This window comes from Marmota marmota, unplaced genomic scaffold (assembly GCF_001458135.2).
Source record: "Marmota marmota marmota unplaced genomic scaffold, marMar, whole genome shotgun sequence".
NCBI classification, from domain to species: Eukaryota; Metazoa; Chordata; class Mammalia; order Rodentia; family Sciuridae; genus Marmota; species Marmota marmota.
Window position 1 is genome coordinate 3,397,589 of NW_025999942.1, and position 19,607 is coordinate 3,417,195.

The 19,607-nt window shown below is 39.6% G+C and overlaps 1 long non-coding RNA gene across 1 annotated transcript in view; it reads left to right on the forward strand.

The window, feature by feature from the left end:
* The window catches only part of LOC125616311, a 25,708-nt gene extending 7,259 nt beyond the window's left edge, over positions 1-18,449 (forward strand). The window contains exons 2-3 of the long non-coding RNA XR_007346935.1: positions 6,234-6,390; positions 17,969-18,449. This is a non-coding gene — a long non-coding RNA (uncharacterized LOC125616311). The remainder of the gene's footprint in view (positions 1-6,233; positions 6,391-17,968) is intronic.
* The last annotated feature ends 1,158 nt before the right edge of the window (positions 18,450-19,607 follow it).

Below are 19,607 nucleotides of genomic sequence, written 5' to 3' on the forward strand. Positions count from 1 at the left end.
TAAAACACATCTATTATGTCTTGAAGAAATCAACCACATGAAGCTCAACAAATTCTCTCTCAAGAAATTTTTGGCTTTTTAAACTAGCTCATATGTTAAATGGTTTACATTTGAGGTAAAAAAAATGTTGAGACCCCAGAGTTTTAGTCATCCTAAAATAGTTTTATATTCTATCCAAGGAATTTTTTTTAAAAAAATTTCTTTTATATGTTGATGGACCTTTATTTTTATTCATTTATTTGTATGTGGTGCTGAGAATCAAACCCGGTGCCTCTTACATGCTAGGCAAGCACTAAAAATTTTTAAATGACTTAATTTTATTTATTTATTTTTTTTAACTTTAATCATTATATTCTTGAGGGCTATACTTGGAATGTTGGCTGCTTGTTAATGGTATTCAATTTTTTTTTTTTTCTGTGCTGGGGATTAAACTCAGGGCCTCACACATGCTAGGTAAGCACTCTACCACTTAGCCACATCTCCAGCCCTTCATATTTTTGATACAAGCTCTCACTAAGTTGCCCAGGCTGGCCCTGATCTTGCAAACCTTCTGTGTCAGCCTCCTGAGGAGCTGAATTACCAGAGTGAGCCATTGTGTCCAGCCTCAACACCTTTCTCTGGTGAGGGGCAGGCCTGATTTGACATGATGGCCACATTACTCAGAGAATCCTCCAGAAGACAGAAGAAGTGAGGGGCCTACATACACAGTAGTAGTTATTGCCTAGGGAGCCACTGTCCCTATGCTCTGGCTGATACTGGTACCCTCATGGAGGGTGGTTGCCTAGGTGTTTCTGGTGCTGTACAGTGGCCAGTGCTGCTCTGCTTGGCCATGTCCAACTTGCCCTTGACCTTTGTGACCTGGGGTCATTATCCCCTGAGATGCTGTGGCCCGGAGTTCTGCCTCCTAGTCTATGGTACTCAATTCTTTAATAAGTAGGAAAATGCCTCTCATTCAAGAACCCAGTTCTCTGTTAGAGGGGATGTGACGGGGTGGGAGGTGTCTTATAAGACACACTCCCAAGATGTATGGCTATTTCAGTTATATTACCAGCTCTCCAGTGGTAAAGTGGCAAATTTCATATGGCAGAGTGACTTTCAGTCTTAGATTTAGAGCTTTGCACATTTAAAGATGTTTCTGTGAATACTTCTCTCTTTCTTAAGGTTCATAGATAGTCCTGCCCAAAACATTTTGAAGCCCAGGGAAAAATTCTAAATACTTGAGTGCATAAATTAAGTGAACATACAATGTTATATAGAACATTTTTTATTCTCCTTTGATAAATATCCACTCCTAACAACAAAATTTCTATTTTTTAAATTTTAGTCTTTTTACTTTTCTAAACTTCATTTTATATTTCCTATCATAATTTTAGTTTGTTCTCAATATCAACCTAAAGAATGAAAGACAAAAAGAGGTGGTTCTATTTGGAGTGTATAAAAGATTGAATGAATCCTTAAACAGTATCAATTAAAATAAACGTAAACATTGAAAATTAAGATCTTTTTATGATTTCAAAATAGAAAGTCTTTTCATAATTTCAGTTGAAATTTCAATCTTCTGAAATTCAGAGAAAGTTCAAATTTTAATGAGGGAATAGCAAAAATTTCAATCACTTATTTAAGTAGAAAATGTAATTTTCTGAATCTAAATGAAATGATTTATATATAAAATGTTAAAATAAATCAACCCCTACAAAACTCCCAAGACAGAAATATTCAAGTTCAGTTCAACTTTGGCTAATCATTTGACCTTCAGGCAGTCCTAGGTCCTCCTGACCACCCACATCTCCATCATTAGGCTGGGCAATAAGAACGGGCTGTGTGAGAAAGAGGTGCTGCTATCTTGTAGTTTTTGCAGTAGAGAGGTCATGACTTGGTTATTAGGAAACACGACTTAGGTCATGCATGACTACCATTTTTTTTTTTATATTAAGGAAATCAGAATAGGATAGATGGAGCAGAAAGGATTCTTAGGGAAATAAGATTACTTGATTTGATACTATGCTGGTAGACACAAGTCATTATTTATACATGTGTCTAAATCTGTACAAGGTATAACACCAAGAGTGAACTTGGGGGTGACATGTGTTTCCATCTATCCGTGCAGGTTCCTCAGTAGTAACCTGTGTGTGGTTCTGGTGAAGGATATTAATAAGGGGGGAGGTTGCACATGTCTGAGAGCCTGCTTATATGGGAAATCTCTGTACTTTGCTCTCAATTTTTTTGCTCTTTAAAAATGAAGTCTAAGAAAAAAGAAAAGAAAATAGAGCCTGAGATAAATGAGAAATAAAAAAAGTCTATTCAAAACATTTGACGTCCTAAAGAGGAGACAAATGAACTCTTCATTGAATTTGAATAATGAAAACTCTTCTAACACGTTAATTGGCTTTCTCTGCTTGCTTCCTTTTAGGTCTACATGGTGTTCTTGAAAATTTCCAAAGATTCCCTTTCTCACACTATGAATGGTGCTGTTCCCAGACTGGAGTCCTCTCTCTCCACCTCTCCAGGATCCTTAATTGTTCATGAGCTTGCCCAACTATTTCATACTCCTGAGACTTTCCTTCCTCCTGCGAGCACCTTCAATGTTCTCTACATTGATTCAGTTTAAACTTGTGTAGGAGCAAAATCTATGCCTTATACTTTAAAAATGCCATACCCCTTGCAGAGTTTGGCTATAGTTCTGGGCATATTGAGCACACAGTAGGTATAAATTGAATACATTCTGTTTGAAAAAAATCTTCCTTTGACTTGATCAGAAAACAAGAAAAATTTGACAAGTCTTTTACTTTTTTGTAATGCTTTCAAAACATGTCTGGCATCTAGGTTTCTTATGTTTTAAAATGTTTCTGCTTTGTTTATTCTTGTGTTAATGAAGAGTGGTCTCAGAGTGCACATCAGATCTAATTTTACATACAGCAGGGACCTTTCCGTCCAACTGAAATCCATCTGGAAGTAGAAAGGTGGTAGAAACACCAACTCAAAAATAAACTCTCATAGAGATTTTGTTGATAGCACATGCACTGGATAACAGCCTCCAATGCTCAGGATGCCAAGCAAGGAGAACTCTGGCAACGAATCCCTTTCTATTTGCCTGTTTTTCTTGACTCAACAAAGAAAATAACATGTCAATGGAATGCAATGTAGTGGCCAAAGGAAAACCCCAAACCCAGAATGTCCCGAGTGTTAAATGACCTTTTAGCTGGCTTCTCCTTTTTCTCTGCTTCTGTTTGTGATTCAGGAAAGACAGCTCTTTCTGTTGTCTCTGCTAAACCTGCACTCTCAACAGATGCTATCTCCTGGAAAACAAAACCAAACAGAACAGCATAAGCCCACAGATAACTCTCCCAGCTCAGAGCAGACGAGGCATGCTCTGAAATCAGGGAGAACAATTATTCTCTCTTTGTATTTCTGCATGTCCAATGATAAGATTTGACTGTCTATGTCTCTTAAGTTTTCTTGTTTTTAGAGTTACCTAGACCATGTTCCTTTCATTTTGCACATCTTCATCATATAATCTGGAGGTTTCTGATAAATACTGCGTAAATCATCACATTGGCTACACAATAAAAGATACTGCTGCGTGGATTATTGAAAATGAAAGTCTATCATTATTTGTGATTCTCTTGGCAGAAGTAGTAGTTAGGCAGATAGGCTTGGTTGGTTCTGTTACTGATTTCAGCCTTCCTCTTTTCCTTTCTTCTCCCCTATTCCTCCTTCCCTTTTCTCAGTCTGCTATCCATTCTAAAGTGTAATGACCCTCCAGTGTCTCGTATTTGGCCAGTCAATACAGGAAGCAGTGTCTGGCTCAGTCTTGCTGCTTTCCTTAATATCTACTTATCCAGCTACATTTTCCCTATGGACACATCATCAGAATTTTTAAAACAGTTTGCTTCCCATTCTAGTTACACTCAGCGTGATTCTCTTTAATGTCTGGCTTATTGTGTCACTTAGATTTTCCATGTATTTTAATATGTATTTTTCTCCAGTCCTCCTTGAATTAATTTTCACTGCTCTCCAGTCTTTGTGGAAGATTCTTTTTCAAAAATGGCATGAGATGAAACAAAAAGCAATCTGGAAAATAGTTTGACATTTTTAAAGTCTGTTTTGATTTTGAAAGAAAATTTATATACTCCCCCCACCCGGCTCTTTCATTCCCCTGTCCAACTATTTGAGGAAAATCAGGAAGAGGAAACTAGATAGTGGATAGTATACACTACAGTATGTAAGGAGGAATAGTAAGTAGTCTCTCTAAAAGCCACTGGCATTTCCTACCATAAGAGACCCTGATAAAGAATAATATACCATGGCATTGAATTAGTAACGGTAGCTGGAATATTAAACATCACTGGTTTTGAAACTAGCTTTGAAACTCAAATGTGAAAAGAGTAGCTTATCACTACCACTGAGAAAATAAAGACCTTCCAAGGCATGTTCAACTGGGAGCCAGGGAAGCAGCCAGAGTGGTTGAACTTGCAGAGAGGAGAAAAAATGAGACATGAAAGAGGGAGCCAACACTGTCCACATTGTTTCTCAAGGCCTTCTAGAAAGAAGCTAGCAGAAGCTGGATGACTGAACTTCCCGAATGTTGCAAGCAGAATGCTTCAGCTGGATGAGGGTGTGGAGCAGATGATAACCACATTGTGTCCACTATACAGTGTGACGAATCTGCCTTGCATACCTAACCAAGGTGCAGGACATCATTAGGGCTGATGATGGAAATCTGGCATTGAGCTTTTCTTGTGGCTTTGACCTCGTTTCACCTGGCCGCACCCCTGCTTCCTGTTTGCTGTGTGTTGGGAGGTTGTGGTCCCTGCGGTTGTTAGGGAAGTCTGCAAGACTGCACAGGAAGAGTGGGGTCTCAGGGAGCTTGGAGGAGCACCCAGGCTGGGCTCAGCAACCAGGCCTATGCTGTTCTTCCACTAGTATCACAAGAGTTATCTTCTTGTTTATTTTAGAGAAGTTGGGAGTGTGCAAGGTAAAGTGTTATAGGATGTGCTATAAAAGCCACAGATCCTTGGGGAGGTCCTGAGCATAGGGTTAGTTGAATACAAAACATCAGTTGGGACCTTGCATCTTATCCAGGGGCATAGCTGTGGTGGCAGTTTTAACTGCATTTTTTAATGCTGATAGAGATGGTCTATTCCTATACTGACTTTGGTGTATCAAGCTAACAGGAAAACAAGAAAAGGCAAGGGTGGGCCTGGGAAAGAGAGACATGGTATGAGAAATACATGGATGTGTTGAGAGGAGAGAAATCTTTGTAGGATGGGGATTCAAAACATGGAAATAGGAAGATATTCTTTGTGTGTGAACAGAGCAAAGAACTCAGACTAGAAAATGAAATTGACTCATAGAAATAGAAGTCCCTATTGACTAAATAAGAGGAGAAGCAATGGAAATAATTCTGTCTCATGGAAAATAGAGCCTGTACCTCTTCTGGCTGTGTTGTACCTTATCTGGCCTATCTCCAACCTCCAAGTTCTAGATGGGGGCACTTCTGAAATCCCTTGTTTCAATCTAGGAGCTAGATGATTTAGTCACTATGATAGATACCCAAAGTAGACTGATCTTAAAAATCAGTTAAAGATAGCTTTGTGCCTAAAATTTCATATTGGTAGAAATTGGAAAGCTTAGAAAGTCCATGAAAAAGAATAGGGTTTTTTTGTTTGTTTGTTTCATTTGAGAAGAAATTTGATTTGAAACACAACTACTTAGTTAGTAAAAACTTGCTGTGACAATGATCTTGTACCTGTGAATGATATGCTCAGACTGAGCTAAAGTCCAGCATAAGTCTGTTTCCTGAGGAGGGGAAAGGTGCTCTTTTATGGAAAATATGGGCCATGTTTTCAAAGTTTAACTGACATATTAATAACACAAAAATTGTACCTATTAATGGGAGAACGTGTGATATTTTGGTACATATATACACGTGTAATATTTAAATTAGGTTAAGCAAATCTACTTCTCAAACCTTTGTCCTTTCCTCAGGGCAAAAACTTTCAAAATCTTTTATTATAGGTTTTGTAAAACACAGTACACTAGTGCTATCTGTAGTCACCCTACTGTGCAAAGGCACCCCAGAACTTCTTGCTTCAATCTAACTGTAACTTATGGGTCATAACTTTAAAAACCATGTTCTCCATTCATTGGTTATCTGGGGCTCATATTCAAACATAATGTTTCTCTGGCTCACCTTGCAAGCCCATGAGATTTTTTTTTTTTTTTTTTTTCAGAAATTGCCACTTCTCACAACACAGCCTTGGCCCTGCTATGACCTGGACACTGCTCCTCTTGGTGAGATGAGAAGAAGGGCTGGAGACTTCTAAGCCATAGTTCCTGCCATCCTGAACCTCACCTGCAGCTCTTGATGAGGACACTGTTGAACCCTGGGTAAGTCCTGTGGTCAGACTGGGGGGCAACTCCCTCAACCTGTTGACTAAAGCAACCCTGACACATGTAATGGGTAGTGCTTGGGGGAGGAGAGTGGCATTGAATCTCCTTCCTGCAAGGTCCTGTCTTAGGGTGGCTTCCCAGAAAAACTGAACCTGAGTCCAGGGTTTAAGTGCAAGTGATTTCTTTTGAGTTGCAACCCCACGAAGCACCATGAGACAATGGGGAGGGGAGATGGAGGGGAATGCGGATAAACAATGTGTATGTAGTGTGGTAAGGAGTGGGCTGCTGTGGTGAGGACTTGGAGTTCCATCCTGGGAGGGACCTTCTGAAAGACTGTGGAACACATCTCGGAGTCCTCCTACAGCGGTGTATTTATTCACAGACTCTACCCCTCATTAACTGAGGGCTCTAACTGGGGCCATTAGTCTCCCACTGCCAGAGGCTGCCTGCACAGGCAGAGAGAGGCAGAAAGAGATTTAAACACAAATGGTCCATGGTTACCCCCTGGATGGATGGAGAGGATGTGGTGCGGCACCAACAGGGTTTGCCCAGCCCCCAACCCAGGGGCTCTGAATCCACCCACGTCTCTAACCCAGCCCACACTCCTAAGCTGACTCACAGAAGGGGAACAGAAGTGGGCTCCTACTTCTGCCTTCTACACTCATTCCCTCTGGGGAAGGCTCAGGAAGAGGACATCTTGCTTCTTTCTATTCCTCACTAAGGCTGCCCCAAGAGAAGGGAAGGAACAGTAGGATAGAGGCTCAGCTTGGTATCTCTACAGGAGGCTGGTCCACGGGGTAAGGCCTTGTGTTTGGTTGCAAGGCCCTTTCCCTGTCTGCCTCAATCACTGGTATGAGGACCAGGTTTTTTTTTTTTTTTTTTAACTTCTCTTTTCCATTAAGGTCAGCACAGACGTAGGGCTGCGGTTGCAGTGACAGAAGTCAAAGCCATTTTTCTCTTCCTTTTGCCACTCCACCAACATCTCACTGTGTGAAGCTGGCCCATGATTGTCCACACAGCAGCTGGTCAAGGTCCTCAGCCTTCAGAGTGGACCTCAAAGTCTTGGTTCAGAGAGCAAAAGGAGGCCCCAGGAGTCTTCAGACTTTAAATTTAGTTCTCCCACATTTTTCTTAAGAGATTTCACACTGGCTCCCCTCCCAACCCAATAATAAGGGCAGGACCAATCCCAATTTAGATCTTGACTCTTTGTTCATTTTTAAAGAAGTAGTCCTCTTTTTACTCTCTAAAAGAGAAACAGGATATGGGCCTCAAACCCTACTCTGAATCCCTAAGAACATAAGTGAACTGAATTCAAATTACAGTGCTGACACTTGTTAGTGTGCAAACTTTGTCCAATTAAATAACCTTGTAAAAACCTCAATTTTCTCTTTAAAATAGAAAAAACAATGCCTATCTCATCGTATTTCAATTAAGATTAACTGAAGTAGTACAACTGAAATGAATACTACAGTAGTACAAATAACTGAAGTAGTACAACTGAATGTGCATAGCATACTGTATTGCACATAGTAGCTGCTCAGTAAAAGGTAGTTGCTGACAGTTAAATGTCTGGAAGTAACTTCAGCTATTAATCTCAATTACTGTCCTCCCTAAACTTGAAAATCGTAGAAGGTATTTATTACTTATTATGTAGCAGTTAATACTTGAAGGAATATTTCTTGCACATTAACAACAAATAATTGACATGACACAAACAAAGTTATCATTTTTCTCCCTAATATGTCTTTAGAGAATCCACCTCCAAAAGTCTTAGTCTGTGAGGTTTGAATGGGGTTGATTCCAACCCTCCAGAGTTTGGTCCAAGACCAACAGTTGGTTTGATAGACTTTGGCAAAAGGCATGTGACACATGCCAGGTGTTATGGGCTGAACTGTGTCCCTTCCGATTCATATGTTGACATCTTAAGTACCAGTACTGTACAATATAATTGGAGATGAGATACTTAAAGAGGTAATTAAGTCAAAGTGAGGTCATTAGGGTGTATCCTAATTCAATTTGAGGTCTTTATAGAAGGGAAAGTTTGAGAGAGCCGATGTTTATAGAAGGGGAAAGGTTGAGAGAGAAGGAAGACAAGGTACACAGGGAAAAGATGACCATCCACAAACTAAGGAGAGAGCTCTGGAGCCGATCCTTCCTTCAGAGGGAACCCATCCTGTACTCTGAGCATGGCAGCCCTGGTAAACCAATGGACAATTAAAACCATTCTGTGGAACTGAAAGGTTGAGGCATGGTCCTTTCACTGGGATCACTAGTTAAAACGTGTGCAGTAAGTGCCCGCCTCCCTCCCTCTGTCATACCTTCTCTTTGATCCTTATCTGCTCATGAGTTTTATCCCCTTCTCATTAGTGAGTAGCAGATGTCTCAATATAATGGTTTTGCTCCTGTAAGCAATTTTTCATTCACTCTTTACTTCATTACCTTAAAAGGAGTTATCATTTTAAAGAAGAAGCCACGATTTAGTGTATGTGGTAAATACCTAGCTCCACCTCTCTGTCATACCTGTCTTTGATCCTTATCTGATCATGGAATTTATCCCATTCCTGAAGCTTCTCCTCTCCTGACCTGCTTAGCCTTCTGCATCCCCTCTCCAGAGGTGGGAAACTTTCAGAGATAACCTTTGTGTATTTTTTCTTCTGTTGAGTTTGTTCTGTTCCTTCTTCAAGAACCATTGTGCATATGCTAAATTTGTCTTGTTTACCTTCACTATCCATTACCTTTTCTTTTTTTAACATACTGTTATTTTTCATTGTATTTCAATTTTCTCAGACTTATTTGTATTTTCCATTGTGCTTACTCTTTTCTTCTCCTGTCTTCTAATATAGCTTTCATCTCGGAAATGTTTTTGTTTTTCTCTTCTCTTTTCTGAGCTTTGCCCAATTTAATACAATATTCTTCTGTAGTCCAATAAGCTTTTTTTTTTTTCCCCCTGAGAGGGGGGTCAGAAGTCCATTGAGGATTGAGGAGTTTTTTTGCCCTTAAATAAATTTGCCTTTCTTTACTTTGAGGCCAAAGAAAGCTATTGGCTTCTTATCTCTTCATCTGTTTGCTTTCCCATAGTGATTCCTCCTTTTTGGAAGGGGACTGACCATTTATTGGCAAATAATTGAGAGAGAGAGAGAAAGAGAGAGAGAGAGAGAGAGAGAGAGAGAGAGAGAGAGAGAGAGAAAAGAAGGGATGCTAGAAGTGGTGGCCATCCCTTGTTCACTGGTGGCTTCTTATCTTGAGAACCTTCTGTCCCCCACAGATTTCTTCTTCTTTTGCTAGAGGTATAATTCATTTTGCTCTTCAGAATTCGGAAGACAGCATAACTAAGAGCAAGCCATGTGGACCACAGATTTGCTGATCTCTGCCCATCAGGTTTTTTTCCTCCAATTCTTCTACTCTTTCCCTTAGGTAAGAGGCTGGGTCATCTCACAAGAAAAACAAGGTGTCATGCTTTCTCCCGCAGCTCCCCTTGCTCTGTTCAGATGAGTTCAGGATATTCCATGCTTCTCACATGGTCTGTCCTATACTAAGAACTTAAGATTGCAGTTCCAAGGTTCTGGCCACACCTCCAACTTTTTACAGGAGATGTCTTCATCTTGCCTGGATCTGAGGAGCTGTCCTCCAAGATACATTACCGGGGACTCAGTCCAGATTTGCATAGCACCTGCTAGGCTGGCCTCAAGGTGTGGGGTTTGTAGTTGTGGAAATTTCCATCTTTCCCTGAAGTGGGAGATTTTCTGCTGAAGTTTTAGATTTTTTTTTTAAAAAAAGTATGGGTTTTTAGGATGGTAAGCTAAGCTAGAATGCTGTTATACTAGATTTAGTGACAGCACCTTATCAGGAACATTGTAGATGCACAGTAATTATGCATTAATTATGGATGTGAAGGTCTGGGGTGGAACTTTAAAGGAGGCTGAGAGGGAAAGGAAAGGTGGGGGATTCAGCAGGGGCACTGAGGCTGTCAAGGCTGTGACTTCCATAGGGTACCAGCTCTTGCATTTTCTAAACCTTGAAGCTGAAATCTTTAGGGGCATCCATTAAAAAGAGAGGGAGACGTCTCTTATCTTTTGATCTCCAACAGAGAACCTGGGCTCTGGAGGGCCTTTACCAGTCTAGGGCTGGAGATCCAACTATAGATAATCACAGGGGTTACTCTCACATTTTTCTTGCCCTGCTATTTCTGGACATAGATTAGCTGTGGTGATTCACTAAGTAAATAAGTCATTTTCTAGTTTGTTTACAGCTCAAGCCACACTGGTGCTTGTCTGGGTCTCTCACAATCTTTGCCTCAGAACAGCTGGTCTCTTTTCTTAATAGTAATATATATTTTTTTTATTTAGCTAATAGGTTACAAAGAATTTTGTTTATATATATATATTTTAATCAAAAGATGGATGCAACGAATTAATGTCATCTCAAATGACATGAATATTTAGGAATAAGGTCTGATAATAGTTGATAATTCTGAAAGTTGATAATTTTGCTTTATTTGGTCCCATGTTGGAGTTTAAAATGGTTGTAATGTAATGGCATCACAAGTTTGATTGTGGCGATCCCTTTCCTGAGCCTTGTAAGAAAGTTAAATGGGAATAAGTTTTGCATGGTTTGGAGTCAGAATGTGAACTTTTAGGCAATTTCTTGAAGTTAGCCCATCCAAGTTTTCTAATGAAAAACTACTATTTATAGAAAAAATGGGAAGGAAGAACCATTGTAAATAATTTCTTCTCATATATTTAGTGATCCTGAATCTAATCCTTCTGTAACAACTCATTTAACATACTGAATATGAAAATTCTTTTAGTTATAAAGCATATGATAATGATGTTCAGATGGTCTCAGAGAATTCTGTTACACCAATAAGTAAATTTTCCTTTAGGTTTGGGTATTCTGGAGAAAGCTGTTCTTAAGTCTTCATCTAGACTCACAAAAATTTAAGGGACAGACAGCACTTTATCATGTGGCTTTGCTATATTTTTCATGGTGTGTGTTTATAAAAACTGATTTAGTTTCACTGTGTACTATTCCTTTCATCGTGTACTATACCTTTTTAACTTAGTTAGAAATACCCATAGTACCACCATCTTTGAGATTTACTACTCGTTTCTTCTTTCTGATATTACTGGAGTTGTTTTCTGTACTTTTATCAACGTGAATAAAAAATTTAAACATGTGTCCTCATGGGGAACCATTTTTTTGTATTTACGAGTGGTTCTTTCTCCCTTTCCTAGTTTTTTTCCCCTCTGAATTCCCATATTTTACCTCTGTCTACCTTCTTTCTGAATCGATGATACTTCTTTTTGGAGAAATCATATATAATTGATTGCTTTGCAACCAACTGAATAAACCCTATTGCTATCTAAATAGATATTACAATAGGCCAACATTTTTATATATTCCAGACATACCCTGAAACTGAGCATAGAAGTAAAAAATGTTGGCAAAAATTAAAAAATTTATACCAGGAAATTTCTTTCCTTTTTTTTTGCCTGTTCTAATCATGTTGTTTTTATTTTCTGTTGTCACGGTGTTGTCCAACTTTCTGTGGCTATGACAAAATGCCAGATAAGATCTACATGGTGTTGTCCAACTTTCTGTGGCTATGACAAAATGCCTGATAAGATCTACTTTAAGGAGGAAAGATTTGGTTTGGCTTATGGTTTCAGAGGGTTCAGACCATGGTTGGCCATTTCCATTGCTTTGGGCCTGATGTGAGGCACAGCATCATGATGGAAGGGTATTTCAGAGGGAAACTTCTCAGCTCTTGGCAGTTGGGAAGTAGGGGTGGGGAAGAGAGAGAGAGAGGTTTCAGGGACAAGGTATGCCCTTCAAGAGCACATTCCCAGTGATCTATTTCCTCTAACTAGGTCCCACTTGCTGTAGTTTCTACCACCTTCCAATCTTATGTTGGGTTATGGAACCCACCAATGGATTAATTCACTCATTAATTCACTGAGCCTCATTATCCAATCACTTTCCTGAAGCCCTGTTCTGAACACTGCTGCTCTGGCGGAGATCACGCTTTCAACAATGAAACTTTGGAGGATATTCCCGATTTCAACTAGAACAGTCACTTTGCCTTTTTCTCTTTCTTTTCTCTACACATTGCTTTGATCATATGTTTTTTTTTCTTTTTAATGCTTTCTCTGTCTTTTAATTTCTTCTCAAATAGCACAAATGTTTAGCTCAGCCTAGGAGTTCCTCTCCTGTGAGCTTCTCTCATCAAACTCAATCTTTATTCCTCCTGAGAAGGATTATAAAAGGAGCAATTTATAATTCATTGTCTTGTCATGAATTAACATGACAAAGAAAGATGTTAATGTAAAGTTATGTTAAAAACATTAAAAAAAAAACTTCATCATTTTTGCTCCTGTGGGATTTTCTCTATTAGAGTGGCTTTAGCAAATAGGGACATTCATTAAGAAGAAGAACAACAACAACAAAAACATCTATCTAAGTACTTTTACAAAAATTAAGAGCCAACACAGCATTTTTTTTTTTTTTTTGCTGGGGAACACAATAGCTCAGAAGTTTGGGGAATGACTCCTGCTTTGTGTAGGATGTGCTCCTTTGGTTTTCAGTGCGGCCCCTCCTGTTCCGGTGAGTGCCCACAGGCCCATGAGTACACAGAGCACAGAGCATACATGCCGATTAGAATCTGGTTTATTTTAACTTCCTGATTGTTTTTGCTAATCAAGGTGCTCAGTTAAAATGAGTGAGGCTAATGTCACGTCCCTTTTATTGTCCTCTTCCCCAGTCTTTTTTTTTTTTTCTTCCCAAACAGTAACAGTTGCAACTGGAAGTTGCAAACCAAGTTAGTAAGTTCTTCTTGTGGCTCTGGGTAAAAGTCAACTGTCTGCTACACTGGCTTGTACAACCACAAGAAAATTGTTGTTTATCACCCTATGTTTTTTTTTTTTTTTAAATAAACTCTGCTGTTCTCTCTCTAGCTTATTTTGAATTTTCTCTTGAAAACTTTGCTGAAGGACAGAATAGCAGACCACTTATGGGTTGGGATTCAGGAGTGAGATCTGGCTTAAAACCTGACTCTACGGTTTACTGTAGAGGCATCACATATTTTTATCTTTCTAAGTCTGTTTTCTCATGTATTAACTAGTCATCTGTGAAGGCAAAATGAAATAATACATGGGAAAAAACAAGCTTTGGTAAAGTGTGATTCTTGCTCTCTTGATAATAGTCATCTGTATTTGCAAGCTAATTTATTATCTTTAACATATTTAATCTTTTTAAGCCTATTTCTTATTTTAATTTTTTTTGCAGGGGATACTAGTGATTGAACTCAGGGGCATTTGAACACTGAGCCACATCCCCAGCCCTATTTTGTATTTTATTCTGTATAGGGTCTTACTGAGTTGCTTAGTGCCTTGCTTTTGCTGAGGCTGGCTTTGAACTTGCGATCCTCCTGCCTCAGCCTCCTGAGCCACTGGGATTACAGGCGCTCAGCTTAATTTATTTTTATTATCATTAGATTTCTACCTCTGGAGGACTCTCACCAGCGATTGCCATTATTTAAATTCAGCAATCACAATTTTTTTTTTAATGTTGTAAATGGAACAACATAGGATTGGGCTCTTCCTGTGTTAGCAAAAACTACTAGAAGCACCCATCTATTCCCTTAATGTGCTAAATGTCTGCCCCAGCTAAATATGAAGGTGTGGAATTCAGTAAGGGAGGAAGACTTTTTGGGGAGAGGAGCACATTTCTAGAATTCCAAGAAGCATTCTTGGTTCTTCCTCATCACATAAAATGGACCACGAATCCCATCTCTAACACCCATTAGATAGCCTACCATTTAACTTTCTGGAATATAGATCTCCTTATTGAAGGGTAATTTTCCCAGAGAAGTGCTTTAATAACATTAGTTTATTGCTTAAAATCTCTCCTTTGCTCACCAAATTAATGTCCAAGCTAAATGCATGTTATTCACAGTGCTCCAGAGAGGTAAACAGGATCTATATCTGTATCTCCTGTATCTATGTTTGTATACAGGGAGAGACATATGAGAGGGATTGATTAGAGAAATTGGCTCACACCATTATGGAGGCTAAGAAGTCCCATAATAGATCATCTGAAAGGCTTGTGTCGTGTGGCTCAGTCCAAGTCCAAAAGCCTCAGAACCAGGGACAGTGGTGATGTACCTTTCAGTTTAAGGCTGATGGCACAAGAAGCAGAGGAGCAACTGGTGCAAGCCCTGGAGTACAAAAGCTGAAGAACCTGGGGTTCTGATGTCTAAGGGCCGGGGAAGAATGATGTCTGGGTCCCAGGAGAACCAGAGCAAGAATTTGCCCCTTCTCCACCCTTTTGTTCCCTAGGGGCTCCCGGATGGATGGTGCTGCTCACATGGAGACACACCCACAAATAACGCTGGACTGCTCTAGGGATTCAAGTTGACACAGGAAATTAACCATCCCGAGTGCTCAGCCTGCTTTCCCAGCCTCATCCACCATGCTGCTGCTGCATGTTACCTCATACTCTGGCAGAGTGGTGTTCTTGTTCCCCAAGGGGCTCCCATGCTCTTCTGTCTCTGCCTGGCCCAAACGCCCTCCTCCATCTCTGCCATGTGCCTACAGTGAACAGCACTGCTTCCCACCCAACTGCCACACACAGAGGGCTTGTTTCCCTTTCACGTTCCTTCAGAGTCCCTCATTTATCACCCAGGCCTACTCATTTTTGCAGGTCAAAATTTTTTAAAACACTCTGAGTTCTCTTGGAATTTTCCTCTTTTGGTGTGGCTTTTTCAGATCTTGCCTAAATTACTGCACTTGTGATGGTTAACTTTGTGTCAGCTTGGCTGCACATGATGCTCGTTAAACATCATTTCTGGGTGTGTCTGTCATGATGTTTCCAAAAGAAATTAACATTTGAATTGATAGACTAGGTAAAGCAGAGGCCCTCTCCAGTACAGGTGGGCATCATCTAACCCACTGAGGTCTGAATAGAACAAAAAAGCAGAAGGGTGAATTCTCTCTCTCTACCTGATGACCTAAACTGAGAAATTGAAATTTCCCATCCTTGGACTTCAATTTCTCAGCTGGAAGATAGAAGATCATGAGGCTCATCAGTCTCTATAACCACATGAACCAATTAATTATGATAAATCTCATGTCTGTCTTTATCTTATCTATCTATCTATCTATCTATCTATCTATCTATCTATCTATCTATCTTCTACTGGTCCTTGGTTCTATTTCTTGGAGAACACTGACTAATATAACTCCTAATGCTTTGGGCTTCATTTTCTCCCTTTCTTTAAAAAAAAAAAACTTTATTTACTTATTTATTTTTATGTGGTGCTGAGGATCGAACCCAGGGCCTTGCACGTGCGAGGTGAGCGTTCTACTGCTGAGCCACAACCCCAACCCCCATTGGCTCCCTTTCAATCTGTCCTCCATCCTCCCATTACGGTGATCTTTCTGAAATGCAGTTACAATCTCATCATTTTCTTACATACAATCCTTCAATGCTTTTCCATTAGTTTATGGCCAACAACCCAAATCCTTTCACAGCCCTCTTTGTATTATAGTTTACGTGCTCTTATTTTGTCTTTTCTCTTTGAATAAAGGCGACTAAAGAGCAGGGAGTATGTGTTTCTTAGTTTTGTATTTCTCAAAACATGCATCAGAGTGGCTTGCATACTAAAATGTTCACTAAATGCCTATGATGAGATTCTGTGAAATGGAACCAATATCATGTACTTTGTCTGTCTCAAGGTGAATATGATGACCAAGTAATACATAGAAAAGTGTTGACAAGGTTAGAAGGGTCCATCCTTAGCAATGCTATTTTATTTGAAAGCCTGGGTGATTTATATGTTCATAAATACATCTGAAAATATAATTTTCTTAACAAACAATTCAATAAAAACTCGTGTTCACATGGTTAATGTTGGAGAAATGATAAATTATTGCAAGCCTCAAAAACTGTGATATGACTTCATAGTCCAAGAAAGATGGAGGTAGGATGTAGACTATAGAACTTCCAGCAACAAATAGGACAGCATTGCTTGATGAGTCTTAAGACTCTCTACAGAGAGCCAACGAGCATTTAATGAGCATCCCAGAGGGGTGTAACGTTCCATACCGTTACTCAAGAACCTTTTTTTTCTTGGCCAAAATTACTTGGTTAAATCTACAAAGCCAAGTGGCCTGTTGCCAGAGTTCAAATAGTCTTTCTCTCTTCTCAATTCCTCTCTCCCTCTCATTGTTGCAAGGCAGGGAAAAGAGGAAATGAGACGGGACTGCGTGCTCATCCTGGCCTGATTCAAGCACTATTGCGCTATAAAAATGGAACTCTCCACTGCTCCTCTTAAAGAGATGAAAACTTTCTGCTTAGAATTCAGTGACTCATTCCACTTGGACACAACCACATTCTTTCTAGGGCGGAAACCCTGAATCCAAGTGTAGCTGGCCAAGTTGGGGAAAGAACTTCAAGCCAGTTCTGGGAAAGAACTTTAAGTCTTCCCACTGCTTATGAGAAGAAGTTTTGCTCTTTTGCAGAGAGTTAGAAGCAAAAATATGTTTTGCAAATAATAACCTTGAACTTGGCTAAAGAAAGTTTACTTTGATTGCCATTAAAAAGTATTTTTTAAGTTTAAGCTTTTAAGTACCCATATTCTTTTATATTAAAATTTTGCCCAAGGATCAAAGGAAGTAAAAGTACAGAGCAGAATGAAAATAGAGGTAGATTACCAGACTCTTATACAAAGAAAAAGTACTTTTTTTTGGCAAACTCTATTGTAGCTAAAGCTAGCATTTTCAATGCTATATGTAATTGGGGATAGCTGTCATACTTGAGTGCTTATTATTATATGTCAGGAACTAAGCTAAGTACTTAACCTGCAAAATTTCATTCATTTCTTTCATAGGTCCCATATGATGGATGGACTATAACTGCTACACTGGATCTACATTTTCATAAGAGACCAAAGGGCACTTTTTTACCACTATTTAGGGACTGTGACAAAGGAGGAAAGGTACAGCTCTTAGGGGAATCCTGTATGTATTAGAAGCCCAGGAGAGAAGGGATATTGAAAGAATGTTAAGACAGATACCCAACTCCCTGGGCATCTCTTTGTAGCTTTTATAAATACAAAATGTGTTTTGATTTAAGGTTTTTTTTTTTTTTTGATCTGCATGCTTCTAAGGTCTTTAAAGTCTTTTAGAATCACTTAGCACTTATACTCTCACCCAGGTTAAAGGGAACTCGGGAAGAAAGTCATTAGCCTAATTTTCTAAACTAAAACCTTGTGAAGTGGCCTAGAGGGTCCTAAGAGCCTGCCATGGTTTAAGGCCCCAGGAGGCTGCAACTTAGTAGCTAACCAAGGCATTCTTTTGTGTCTACCTTGCCCAAATCCCTTAAGAACATCTATACATCTGGGCGTTTTTCAGGACAAATCCTCTCCAAGTGAAAAATAAACAAGGATTTAAAAATCTTTCCTTCTGTTCCAGACAGAATTCCAGCTGTCTGCTTCTTGCTTCCCTCCAAGGGAAAGAAGACCAGCTTTTGCGTCCGTTTACAGTCTGCAGAGTTTAATCTTTGTGGTATCTTACAGGATGTGTTCCTGTTGCTGTATTTCCTATTTTGCAAGCTCTTCCATCTTCTGCGTGATCTCGGTGTCCTCAGAGCTTCTTCATCCGCACTGCAACTCTGTTAGCACCAGTATTTGTGAGTTTTCCTATTATTGTTGCTTAATAATTTGGGGGCTCATTTTCAGTCCTACCCATTTTCTGCTGATCCACTCCACTACCGCCATTACCTTTATAGAACATATCACAAGTGTCATCTGCCTTAAACCTGTTTGAAACTGGTGTTTTAAGGCCTACAGGATAACATACCAACTCCTTGCTGTTGGGTTTTAAAGTAGAGCTTAATTATTCACGCTTCTTCCTTTCTTGATTCAGAATTGAATATGAATTAGACATATAAGTCAGATGGGAATGAAAATTCAGTACACCGTTCAGTGCTGACAAGGCTGAATTTGGGGCTTGGGGCAGAGGCAGACTAACTATACTACTGCAATCCACAACTTCAGAAAGAGTTGCTGGGGAACTGTACCCCATTTCCTTTTGGTGCCGGTTTGGTGTTCTGGGAATTGCTTGAGAATGGAATAATCAATCACAACACTGTCAGCTAGATTTGGGTTGTCTCTAGAAATAACACATATTTAAATCTCAAAGGGAGGCAAACCCATTCGATTCTGGAAATCCAGTGGGCTAGTCATTCAGGCCAGTGATCACCCCATAATGTGGTCCTGGAGTTCTACTTGGATTTAGATTTCCTTTCTCTTGCTAATGACTCTACGTGCTTGCCTCTTGGCTTCTGCACATGAAATAGTGGGCTGGGATGAGGAAGTGAGTTGTATGTATCCTTAGGGATACCTCTTTAAAACAGGGAATTTATTGATTTTTAAGATGGGAAGGAGGTAGCCAAAAGTTTTTACTAAGGACCTAGGATATTAAGTTTTCCTCAATGCTCCTGCTTTTTCTGCATCCTGATGTTAAGTCTTTTCAAAACAAAAAATTCAAGCTGGGCACGGTGGTGCATGCCTAGAATCCCAGCAGCTTGGGAGGCTGAGGCAGGATTGTAAGTTCAAAGCCAGCCTCAACAAAAGCAAGGTTCTAAGCAACTCAGTGAGACCCTGTCTCTAAATAAAATGCAAAATAGGGCTGGGGATGAGGCTCAGTGGTTGAATGCCCCTGAGTTCAATTGCCAGTACCAAAAAAAAAAAAAAGAAAAAAGAAAAGAAAAAAAAGTTCAGACTTAAATCTACCTAAGAACTGCTGGACAAAGAACTAATCTCTGTGGTGAGCCCATGTGGGCCCTGTTTTTTTGGTTGTCAGAAGGACAGCTTGGTCTAAAGCTTCTAGGATGATAAGGAAGACTGGAGAATTGTGGTCAACTCATTTGAACTTTGTTACCAGGGTTCCCCAGACACACAGAAGTGAACACAATAAGGAAAATCTGCCTAGCTGTTACCATTTAGACAAGCACCATGACTTTCCTCACAAGGGAAGGCAGTAATGGTTGACCAGCACCCTATCTATTTTCAGTCAAATCCACATTTTAATATCTGTGTAGTCCCAATACGTCATTTATAGGGTACTGATCTCTGCATTAGCAGGGTTATTTTGTTTGAAAGCAAGAGAAATTCAACTCAGCATAGATTATGGTTAGTACTTGGAAATCTGAGT